The sequence below is a fragment of the Abramis brama genome (genome assembly GCF_963993115.1).
Source record: "Abramis brama genome assembly, chromosome: 22".
Classification (NCBI taxonomy): Eukaryota; Metazoa; Chordata; class Actinopteri; order Cypriniformes; family Leuciscidae; genus Abramis; species Abramis brama.
In genome coordinates, this window is record NC_139984.1 from 18,002,543 (window position 1) to 18,014,361 (window position 11,819).

At 36.5% G+C, this 11,819-nt stretch overlaps 1 protein-coding gene across 2 annotated transcripts in view; it reads right to left on the minus strand.

Moving 5' to 3' along the window:
• phc2a (polyhomeotic homolog 2a) overlaps window positions 1–7,097 on the minus strand; it is a 42,030-nt gene extending 34,933 nt beyond the window's left edge. For both annotated transcript variants that reach the window (XM_084099920.1, XM_084099919.1), the window contains exon 1: window positions 6,998–7,097. The gene's annotated coding sequence lies outside the window, so the exon portion shown is untranslated. The remainder of the gene's footprint in view (window positions 1–6,997) is intronic.
• Between the last annotated feature and the right edge of the window lie 4,722 nt (window positions 7,098–11,819).

An 11,819-nucleotide genomic window follows, 5' to 3' on the forward strand; every position in this document is an offset into this window, starting at 1 on the left:
ACAAAATTCTAAAGACATGAGGGTGAGTAAACGAGACAGAATTTTTATTTTGGGGGGGATGAACTATTCCTTTTGCTTGTCTAAAATAGGTCACTAGTCCAGCTCAAAGATGCTCTCACACTGGGACTATAAATTACCTTCTTCCTGCCAAAAGAGTGAGAGCTTTTTGGGCTGTATTCATCCCCTTTGTCTCAGCATAAATAGACTGCAGCCAGCAGCACACGTGGCCCTCACTATGCAAACTCCGAAAGCTGTAAAACTACATTACCACAGGGAAGGAATCAGATACACAGATGCCCCAGAGTCCACTCAGTTTACAAAGCACCTCTAAGCCTTCCAGCCTATGAGTTATTACTGACAGAACCTGAAGAACACAGGTGAAAATCAGTTTGCACCTTTCCCCAGAGAAACACAATTTAAAGCCGAAGTGTGTAATTTCTGCTACTAGCGTAACCAAAAACACAGACAGGTTTCCTGAACATTCCTCCCATCTGCCATATTGTGCAACAATTTGGTTCTTTAAGTAAAAATCCCATTTGTATTCTCCATAGGATAATTGATTTTAATTATAACATATAAGCCTTTAAAGAAAGACCTACTGTGAGCAACAAGGTTGTTAATCGATAGCATAGGCTTTTGTTGAAGCCATCAGCCTGCATTATTTTTAAATGATCAACATCAGAATTCCCAGTGAAAAACTACATTACCCATGAATCTGCAAAAGAACTCCACCAATCAGATTTAGCGCCCGCCAATATCATTAAATAAATCTTTTTATATTTATGTAGTTTGTCCAGTTGATTATGTCATTCACAATGCTTTATGGGATTGTAGTTCTTTCCTTCATCAAAGCCATTAAGTACACAGTCTTGTACCTTTGTTTTCAATTTGTTTTTCCTTTTTGTCCAATTTATTCATTTTCTTTCTTTAAATCAAAGGTTGTAATATGGTGATTCACCTCGTAGCTGGTCAGTTTGGTTCAAAGCTCATAACTTTTTAACAAACAAGGCTTGAACACTTTTAAAAATATCCCTATGGGAAACATTAATGAGAAAAATACTTTCGGAACAAAGGCTGCTAAAAGATTTATTGGGTCACTGTTGCACTCTATTGGCCAAACAAACAGATAGCCCCGCCACACACTCATGCCATTGGCTGAGCCAATGCTGCTGTTGTGCTGATCAAATGTATAAATAATCAGCCATTTTAAATATATATTTTGCATAAAAAATTTGCAGTTTTGTAACATTAGTTTTCCCATATTTGAAACACAACTCAAGACAAAATAGTTTTAGTAGATGTTGTTTCATAGCAAATGGTGACTGGTAGTTGTCAGTTGAACACATAACTAAAACACCCGAGCAAACCTTGTTCTTGTGAAACACAACCACCTGTCATAGTGACTGTCCTTAAGTGAAAAGCTGTCAGATAGTACTTAGCAAAATGAAGAAATGGGATGAAGAGATGACAGATCCTGCATGTAATTTAAGCCCTCAGATTTAAACTGCCTCTGTGATCTTTGATTTATTTCAGTCCTAAGGTGGAAAGTGTAACACAAGAAATGAAAAGTGTCTGTAAATATTGAAAACCTCAGAACTATGAAGCTTTCATGTATCTGTCGCTATAATTTGTCAAATAATGTCAAGTGATGTAACAAAAAATCCATAAGACCTTGAGTGTTAAAACCTCCAAATCTGATAAGAACCGACAATGTCAGTTTTATTTAAAAGACACTTGATTGACAAATGTGCCACTTTAGAGTTTTCCTCTTTTGTGTGTCTAAGATTTAACATTCATAGAAAAATTAATAATATGGTATTCCTTATTGAACACCCCTTTAAACATTCCTCTGATTTTTTGCACCCGATCAGAAAATGTTATTCTAGCAAATTATTATTTTCTGTTATATGATTTATTATAATATGTATATTTACATTATTATAATTTCTTGCATTTTTATTATAATGTTGTAAAATACCTTCATATATAATGACGACTACATTCTATGTGATTGTTGTCCCAAAAATGTTTTTAAATTTATTTATTTTATGTTCATTTTTGTATTTATTTGGTAAGTAGCTGTAGATTAGATGGGATCAGTGTTGAGATGTTATTTTGCAATACTGACCTAATGACTGTACGTTATATCTTACTTTAGATATGCAAAACAGGAAATGTGACCGCATTTTAGGGAAATTCCAAGGTCTTTGCATCCACGGAAGCTAAATATTTAAATATGAATGCTTTAACATATATAACATTACCAATATCAGCCAATGAAGTTAAACAGGTTAGAATATGTGCCAAATATCAGACCCTTGATGGTGAGGAACCAAATCATTAATGCCCTAAGCTTTAGGGCATTAAAAAAAAGGAAAGAAAAAGGAGATTTATGTCAAGCAGCTGTGTAGCTGTCGGCTGCTGAGTGAGAGGGAGAGGAGGACGGAGAACACCTGGGCATGGAGCTCAGAGGCAGGCAAGAACCACTTTCATCTGCCCAGGCAGAGACAGAGACAGAGACAGACAGAGACAGAGAGAGAGAGAGAGACAGAGAGAGAGACCGAGAGAGAGAGACAGAGATACAGAGAGAGAGAGAGAGAGAGAGAGAGAGAGAGTTGTCTGTACTCACTTCATACACTCTCAAACAGTTACTACAGGTTGTCAGCAGCTTTCACACATTCTCATTCAGACGCTGGTCTGCTTTACTCTGAAAAAAAAAAAATCTGTCTGCCAGGAAAGTGTGATCTGTGCACATTGTATACTCGTTATATAACCGTTAGTTCCGGTTCTTGAATTGGATTGGGCTGCGGCGTTTTTCAGCAATTACGGTTAGGTGTTCTTTATGAATGAGAAATTGAATCATTCATTCAACTGATTCGTTCAAACAGACTTGTTCATTCAGGATCTAAACAAGTGACTGTCGTTATGAGTGAGTCATTGCATCATTCACTCAACCGATTCCTTCAAACACATTGATTCATTCAAAAATTAAACATGGCTACTGTGTTTTGCTCGATAACAAGCAGAGAATGATCCTTCTTTTACTTTATTTGGAACTATTTTAGGGTACGTTTACACAAAAACGATATGCTTAAAACTGAGAAGTTTTTCCTTTGAGTTTTCTGCGTACAGACGACACCATAGTCAAAACAATCCCCATTCACACGGATCTGCGAAAACGACTAAAAACGTTGTATTCTTCTGCCTGGCCATTAGATGGCGATGAAACACTATAGACTGAACACGTAATACGCATGTGCATGACATCATCGCTTCAGACATTCGCATTTTTGCTGTTTACACAGACACCATTTTCAAAAACGTGCACTTTGAAACCCGTTTTCAAAAGTTTGCATTTTTTGCACGTTTGCAAGGCACCCAAAACGCCGTTGTCGTGTAAATGAATGGCCAAAACGCGTTTTTAGTTGAAAACGGTGTTGTGTAAACAACCCCTTAGTTAGTGGATCAAAAATAGATTAATATTAATATCTTAAATCAAAACTATATTTTCATTTTTTAAATTATTTAATAAGTTGCACTGTACTTTGTGTTATATTACTTATATTGTGTTATATTATGGCATTAATGAACAAAATCAGGGCATCGTCAACTGCTTGTTGTTGCAAATTTAGTAGTAATGACCTATTGAACTCAAGGACTGATACAGCACTCAGTTTGATTAATCACTTTCGCCGGTTTTTGACTCTTGAACCTGTGCATCGCAAGCATAAACCCATTCTGCAAATATTTCTCTGAGGACAAAACTTGTCATTCTTCAGGAAAGACAAGAGAGAAAAGCTGTGCACATGTCTAATCTTCAGATAAGTATCAGAAACTGTCAGAAATGAAAGAGAGAGCCCTGACATACGGTCTGTTTTGAGTTTGTGTTAATGGATGCGTCACACGAGAGCATCATCAGGCATGACAGAAGAATGTCATGGTGAGCAGTGAGGTGAACGCGTTCGTTCGCTGGGTCTGCGTCTCATCTTCATGAGGGCTCGGACAGCGCTGTATGAAAACATCTTGGCTCATCTGTTACTGGTTCTCACCGCTTTCATCGCTGGAGATGGATCTCACCATTAGATGCCACATAACGCATATTGCATATTGAGTCCTGTATAGCTCATTAGAGATCAAGGGGTCGCTGCATGTGCTCAAACACAGACCTCCTTGCTCAAAAGAACCATCACCAGCACGTGATATATGGCCTAAAATGGGCCCCTGCTTGATAAAAGTGAAAGCAATTGTGTTTAGTGCTCTATGGGTTGTGCATGAGGGATTTGGCCAACTATAAAATCATTGCAACTGGACTTTTCCACTAGAATATCTGAATAACTACTAAAGTCACAATGAAATGGAAGTAGCAACAGATATTTTCTTCCATACTGTGTGATGTACATCCAATTATCGAAGAAAAAAAAAGCAGGCGGGGAATTGGTTTCAATCCCTCAGTTGTTGATTGGATTTTGACACATCGGCATTACACTCAAAAATGAATGTGAGCTTGCAGCCGATTTTAAAGACTGGGTTTAAGTGAAACAACAAATAGAAGTCCATCATTATTACCGAAAGATCGAGATATTGATTAAAAAGGTCAACATTTAAAAAATATATAGAAACATATACATGAATTGTTCACAGTAACATCTACTGTTTAACATGCATTAACAAATTAGATTTTCATTTAATGCCAACTTTAAATGTTTCCTCTGGAGCATTCTGTAAATAATTCCAAAAATCAATGCAAACTGCTGCGACTGTCCATATGTGACCCTGGACCACAAAACCAGTCTTATGGGTAATTTTAATAGGTAATTATGGGTAATTTTGAGATTTATACATCATCTGAAAGCTGAATACATAATCTTTCCATTGATGTATGGGTTGTTAGGATAGGACAATATTTGGCCGAGATACAACTATTTGAAAATCTGGAATCTGAAGGTACAGAAAAATCTAAATATTGAGAAAATCGCCTTTAAAGTTGTCCATTTCTATTGGCGATAGTGCTGCATCCATTCACAAAAATAAATGTTTTATATATTTAAGGTGGGAAATTTACAAAATATCTTCATGGAACATGATCTTTACTTAATATCCTAATGATTTTTGGCATAAAAGAAAAATCTATAATTTTGACCCATACAATGTTTTGTTGGCTATTGCCACAAATATACCCGTGCAACATAAGACTGGTTTTGTAATCCAGGGTCACATATTTATAGATGTCTTTTTAGGTGGAATAAAAGTCCAAAATAACTTATAATAATATAATATGGCATCACTAATTCACTTCTGCCAGTTTTCTGCACAAACATTTTTTGTCCATAAGTGGCCTTGTGTTGTCTTCAAACATGTGTTCTTATTTTGCTTTAATCAACTTTGAAAATAGTTTATGGTCAAAGATAGTCCTTACATTTATTTGTTGGTGATTTTGTGTTGTTGCACTTATTTTTAGTTCATTTCTTGATGATGAAATCAAAGGCAGTTTTTATAAGCCACCTGTGAGCGCTCAACAAGTATCTAATCACTTAGAAACAAAGATTGTTAGGATATAAATGCAACATTTTGTTTCCTCTCAGGCCTTGAGAGAGAATGATAAAGGAAAAACCTTGCATGAGTGTGCTAAGTTCTATCTCTTATGCGCTACTCAATGTGCCCCTCATTTCCTGGAGCTTTAAGGGGAACCGAAGTTGTGTTCCTCCTGTTTGATTGATTATAAGAGTGACCTGAGGGTGAGGGTGAACTACTCAAGCTCATTGTGAGGCCCATGACACAGGAAAGGCAAGTGTAAAACATGAGGGTCTTACCCCAATTACCGCACAGAAGTGACCTGCCCATTGGCGGTTTTAGACCGACAAGCTTTGCATGATTCATTTGCAACAAACTGTAAGTACCTTAGTACTACAAGACACACAACGTGAACTTAAATGGTTAACGAAAAACTATTGTTCATTTTCACTCTACAACACAACTGCATAAGAAACCATGGCATATCATGTAACAACACGCTATAAAACATATCACATTTAAAGCAACCCAGATCAAAAGAGTCCAGATGTTCAGTGTCAAATTCATAAGATGACACTGGCGAGATTACACACAAGCGTCGCCGCCTTGGATTTGTTTACAGAGCGTTGGGTCAAACTAGCATGTACCGAAAGAGTGCAGATGGTCTTGTTATTTGAGAGGCGATAGGTTAAATGAATTGTATCAGCGCTAGCTGTCAGTCAGTCAGTCCACTATAGCGCAACACTCCCCTGTCCGGGAATGTATTGTCTCTGATTGGTCTTGCGAGAGGTCTAAAAGCTTCTTGTGTACACGTACACTGAGCAAACTCATCGATAATCATTAAAACATCGCAAATGATGTGGCGCATGTCCACATAAATCACTCACCTTCAGCTTTGGCTTGAACTACTATTATCTCATTGATAATACTGAATTATATATTCAGGTTGACTCATTAAAGGGATGATTCACCCAAAAATTACTCACACTCAAGATATTTTGAAGAATGTTTTAAATGAAAGTCAATGGGTTCCAAAACAACCCTGGACCCCATTGACTTTCACCTTAATGGACAAAACAACACAATTATGAAAGGTTTGTAATGACAGGAGGATGAGTAAAAGATGAAAGAATGTTCATTTTTAGGTGAAGCATAATTTTACCAGAGAGGGTCTTTAGTTCCTCAAGCCCACATAATATCTGTCAATCTCTGTCGCTCTCTCTGATGTTAGTAACCGCACAGAAAGCAGTGGAGACATGTGGTGGAATTCTCCAAAGTAAACTGCTTTCACTGTGACGAGACGTACATGCACAGGCATACACACATTTATGCACTCTATTTAACATACAGACCACACATACTGTTGATATAAGACTCTTAGTCTGAAGAGACATATAGAAATATAAGTAGGCTTCCTGCTGAAATGACATTTACAATCACATATGAAGCAATAAACAACTGCACATCTTAATCAAGCTGTACTTACCCTCGGCACAGGCCTTGTCTCAACTTCAATCGCTTGTTCCTTTCCTGATATCCTACACCATGTCTGAAGTCTGCTCTATCCGACAGGCACAGACTACACCAGGCACAGAGGAGAAAAAATACAGCATGAATTAGCATTCCTAAAGCAATCATGTGACTTCGATGCACCAATAAGCCTCCACGGATTCGCTATGATCCACCTCTCGCTCCTCCTTCCCCTTCTCTCTTGTTTCGCTCTCTCACAGAAACCCTTTGACAGGGTTGTGATACATGTGGACTGTTGATGCACCTATTTTTGCTATCAAACTTCTGATATTAAAAATCAGTCCCTCAGTTTACATATCCAAAGTAAATATGTACAATAAATAGAAGGATAGTATAATAAAAAGGGTTGTAAATACTGTAATGCAAAATGGTGCCACAAAGAGAGTGTAAATGCATCAAGCTGCAATGCATGTGTCCTATCATAGATGCTGTGAGAAAGCAGATCAGCCTCCGCTGTGATTGGTGGGAGGGAGAATTGTAGTCTAACAACAGCGTATTAATGTCCTTTCTGCATGTGTGCACTATCCTCCATCTTATTAAAGTCTCTGCGTCTCATTACAGCCGGTGGGGGGTGGAAGCCTACAGCACACCTCTGTTGCTTGACCCTGTTTTTACGAGCCCACCTCAACAAAGAGCGTTAAACAGCAATCATGGCTGAATGCTGAACGCCTCAAGTACGCGATTGCGCCGGTCTCGCTCGAGGGAGACTCAAACATTAGGGTTTTTTTGGGCTGTGGGGTGAGGCAATAAAGTGGCTGGATGTAGAACAGGATGCTGAGATACTAATAGCCGTTAAGTGATGGGAGGTGTAATAGCCTGGGACACACAGGTGCATGAGCAGCGTTGACATAATTAAACAGGTCAGAGGACAGCCAGGAGAATGAAGGGGGTGATTGTGCTGTTTTCTGCTCTGCTAATAAGTTCCTTATGCTTCTGTTATGTCTGCATGTGTGTGTGAGAAAGAGAAAATCATTATCCCGTAATGAGCCTGTACAGTGTTTTATGTTTTAGAATTAAAGCAGGGAAATATATCAGTAGTTTTAACTGAAGTCAACATGTTGTTTGCATTATTATTAGAATTATTAGTTCATATTTGTCATTATTGCCCAAATAAATGATTGAAATATTATCTGGAACATATTTGCTTTCTTTAAATTTATATTCTTGTTTATTTATGCTATCATCTTACATAAATATTTCAAAAATTCAACCCAATAATTGTTTTTTAAAGAATAATATTTTCAATTCAAAGTTATTTGCTTTTACAATTTTACTAACATATTAAGCAGTTATAATATAAGAGAAAAGAACAGAAAATAGATAAATCTATAAAGGTGACAGTCGCAATTAAAATAGAAACATATATACTTAAATATTTCGTTTTTATCTTTACCCTGAACCACAGTTTGAAAACCCCTGATTTAGTCCACTTGTGTGATTCTTGATATGAGGTCTAGTCATAGTCCTTGAATTGTATTAGCAACTAGCTAATTATCGCAGGTATTATGAGCATCCACATGGCTGGGAAAACATTGCAAAGAATCTAAATGGAAAAATGGAAATGCAAGAAATTCTGGAGTTCATGGAATAAGAGAAATTCAATCTGGATTTATTTTTAGCTAGATATGCTCTAACTCTACATGTAAATCAGTGTTTTTTTGTGGTTAGACATGGCAATACATTATTTGAGGCTTTCTGACATTTAAATATCAATGTTTTATTTAAATATCATTTGAACATGGCGAGGCAACTGAATTACCAATGGGAGTCTGTCAGGTGTGATCACAGTTGTATGTATTATGTATGCATGTCTTACTTGTATATTATGCAATAATCTGTTTTAAAACTTTTGTTTTGATCATGGGCTGTTTTTAGTGAAACTAATGATCTCTACATTTTAACTGTGAAAATCAAGTTTACAAAAAGCAAATTCAGTCATTGTTGTTAAAATTGAATTTGTTATTTGAGTTTAAATGATTTGGTGTTGCTTTATCTATTCAAACTTAGATAAATAAACACATTATTGAAATATGATCTTGAAAAGATTTCTATATTTGAAACGTAAGTTTTATTTATTGTAATATTGTAAAACCTGACATGAGAAAAAAACCTTGATTTTATTCAGAAGCCCAAACTGAGCAAAAATATATGCAGTTTGGTGCAGTTGTTGATAGGCCTATTTATACACCCCAAATGTGAAGTGAAATACTGATAGCGTGTAATGTAAAGAGCTCTTTATAACAGTACTGCAGAGTACTTGCATAAAATGCAAATTAAAGTGCCGCAGGATGAACACCTGATGTGTGACTGATTAGCATTAAGCTTGTCATAACATTTTATTCTAGATGTCACTGATGCAATCTTAGGAAATGGGGCTACATAAATCCAGTAAGAATTAAAACCACTTTATATGGCTGATATACTGTATACTTACACAAAAGGCGCTGACGTCAGTGCTGCCACCACACTGGTACATTCCTTCTTTTTTTTTTTTTTGACCAAATATATCATGCGCAGGCACTGATAGATGATTAGTTATTTTTAATAGGTATTCACCAGACCATCCAAGACAGTGAACTTTCACGACGTTGCAAGATTCCCTCAGATGATGTTCTATTTTAGTTGTAAAGGAAAACAAAACCGTGAAGGGAGCATAAAATCGAGAAACGGTTGAGTTACACCTCTGTGTATCCAGTTAATGGGCACATCCCATTTCAATTTCCAGAACAGGAAAGACTGACACTGGATTAGCAACCAAGGATCCATCACTCTTTATAAAGCTGTTGTCAGGGGCGAAAAAGAGCTCACCCCCACTGCGCTGTTTCTTATCAGCCGTAAACGCCCCAGTGTCACTGTAATTGCCCCCATATACGAGATACCCACCCCTTTCCCATCCATGTCCCTTGTGTTGTGCTGTAAATCACTCGCCTCCTCTCAATGGGGGCAGACTGCTGCCTGTTCATACACACATGTAGCACACCGAAGCCTATTTCCGCCACATAAGAAACAAAAAAACACGCTGTAAGTCATATTAATGAATATTTAAGTCAAAATTATGACATAATAAGTTGAAATTATGACTTAAAAAGTGACAGAAATGTCATAGAAAGTCATAATTTTGACTTTTTATGTTATTATGACATGGTTTGCCATGGCTTTCGAATTGAAGGGATTTTTTTTTGGATCACTAGTTGTATTGAGGTATATGGCCCAAATGACTGTATACAACTGAGGATCATATGTGGCTTGGCTATGGCACACCATGGAATATGTTAACTTATGGATAACAGATTTGCACCTGCTGTAGTCATATGCGGCAGGTTAGTGGCAGTCCTTGAATTCCTAATGGTGGATTACTAAACATGTTATTGGCAACTATTAATTGCAGTTATTTCTGTTATTTAATTTATTTCCCTCTCTGTTCTCGCTTTACAACAACAGCCTTTGCCTAAGCAAACTCTAATTAGCTTCAGGCAAGGGCGTAGATTTGGTTTCAGGTAAGTGCTGTTTTTGTTTTTAAAGTTTTTACAAGTATATTATTAAGTAATAGGCCTAAATGTCTAAAAAATAGCCGGTTACTAGAGTAGTCTTTATTTTGAATGATAAGGTCATGCTATAGGCTATGTCTTGAGTGGTAGAAACAGAATGTGTGTATTTTTGTGTTGATTTTACAATCATTTGTAAAAGGCCTATGCACTTGTTTTAATATATTGATTTAAATAATATCTGATGTGTAGTACTAACTATATGTTATACTAAAGGTTCTTACAATTATACTTAGGTTCTTACAATTGATTGGTTGGGTTCTTATGCGCTTCGTGAGGCACACACGCAAGGTCTCTCGCTCCCTCTCTCTTACTTACACGTTCTTCCCCCGGTAGACGTGGAATCCACAGCTAGATCAATGAGAAGCCCTATGATTACAACGACCATAATTTTAAGTGTCACACAGTTCTGAAATGATCCTACATTATAGGATTTTTTACATTATTGATCGTACATCGTACAGAGGTCAAAATTATCGTACAAATACGATAATTATCGTACATCTGGCAACACTGCCGCAAAGGTTCAGAGGTCATAATCAATGTTTACATGACATCAAGCGCAATTACTGTCACCATGATCCATTATTCAAGACTTTGTGTCTCTGAAATATTAATGATAAGTAAAGGAATATCCCTGAGGTATTTGCTCTACTTCTTTAGAATAACACTGGATTAATGCATACACTGGATATGTAGACTGCAGAATGTAATAAGTGTCGTGAGTAGAATTTACCTGTTGAAAGCTGTTGTAAATGTGGAACGGAGATAAATACAACGAAGAGACATTTCAACCTTACCCGTTTCGCTGTTTCCATCTACTGGCGATTCACTGAAAATTCACATCCTAGTACACACATAAGCATGTCTGCGGGGCTTATATGAAAGTTTGTACCTGAATTTTTTCAGAAATTATATTGTATGCCCCTGTTAAACTGCTATTGCAAGTTTATTTCAGTGTAGGGATGGCCTGCAATTATATTTTGTTTTTATTGGGTTTGTTTGCTCTTAAAAAAAAAATTAAAAAAACGGACCCCCAAATACTGTAATGGTTGTCTTGTGACAAAAAAATTACATTTTAACCTATATATAAACTATTATATAAATATCAAAGTATATTATTTGTAATATATAACATTTACATAAAATATTATAAAAGTTTTGGTTAAGTTGACAAATGTATGTTGACATGTCACATTTCACTGATAAATAATAAACCTTAAAATTATGGCT